The sequence below is a fragment of the Juglans regia genome, unplaced genomic scaffold (genome assembly GCF_001411555.2).
Source record: "Juglans regia cultivar Chandler unplaced genomic scaffold, Walnut 2.0 Scaffold_4644, whole genome shotgun sequence".
Lineage (NCBI taxonomy): Eukaryota > Viridiplantae > Streptophyta > Magnoliopsida > Fagales > Juglandaceae > Juglans > Juglans regia.
In genome coordinates this window covers 1-253 of record NW_023359482.1, presented here as the reverse complement: position 1 = coordinate 253, position 253 = coordinate 1, and the positions used below count along the sequence as shown (strand labels likewise).

The 253-nt window shown below is 49.4% G+C and overlaps 1 pseudogene; it reads right to left on the bottom strand.

Annotated features, from left to right (window-relative positions):
- LOC118345793 lies at positions 1 to 100 on the bottom strand (annotated as a pseudogene; the record flags this gene model as incomplete).
- Positions 101 to 253: the final 153 nt, after the last annotated feature.

The window sequence follows — 253 nt, the reverse complement described above, 5'->3', positions numbered from 1 at the left end:
TCCCAGGAGGTCACCCATCCTAGTACTACTCTCGCCCAAGCACGCTTAACTGCGGAGTTCTGATGGGATCCGGTGCATTAGTGCTGGTATGATCGCACCCATCAAACTAATTACTTAAAATTCATATAATCCTTGAGCGACATACTAGAGTCCTTCCGATCCCAATCCAAACGGAGATCTGATCCAAACCCATGGCTACGCGATGGGCAGGGCGAGATTTTCCGAAAAATCCACTCCCGAGTGGTCCTTCTTG